Raw genomic sequence first — 273 nt, 5'->3', positions numbered from 1 at the left:
CGACCCCCGCCCGCGGCTGCGGCACGGTCCCTGCGAAGGGGAGGTTCCCCGCTGAGCCCCCCGCCCTCCCGCTCATACCCCCGGTTAATGCTCCGTTCTTGCACCCCCTTCATTGCCCCTCGCCGTTGCCCCTCGTGGCTCCATCCCCGTTGTCCTCCCCCCTCGTTTCGCAGCCCGGGCTCGGTGCAATCTCGTAGGGCTGGGGCCGGGAGGGCTCGGGGAACCCCATCCCCGGCCCGGCTCTGCGGGCGGCACAACCCCTCTGCACGCCCT

Source organism: Corvus brachyrhynchos, unplaced genomic scaffold, assembly GCF_000691975.1.
Source record: "Corvus brachyrhynchos isolate BGI_N302 unplaced genomic scaffold, ASM69197v1 scaffold219, whole genome shotgun sequence".
In the NCBI taxonomy this organism is placed as follows: Eukaryota; Metazoa; Chordata; class Aves; order Passeriformes; family Corvidae; genus Corvus; species Corvus brachyrhynchos.
Note: the sequence above shows the minus strand (reverse complement) of the source record.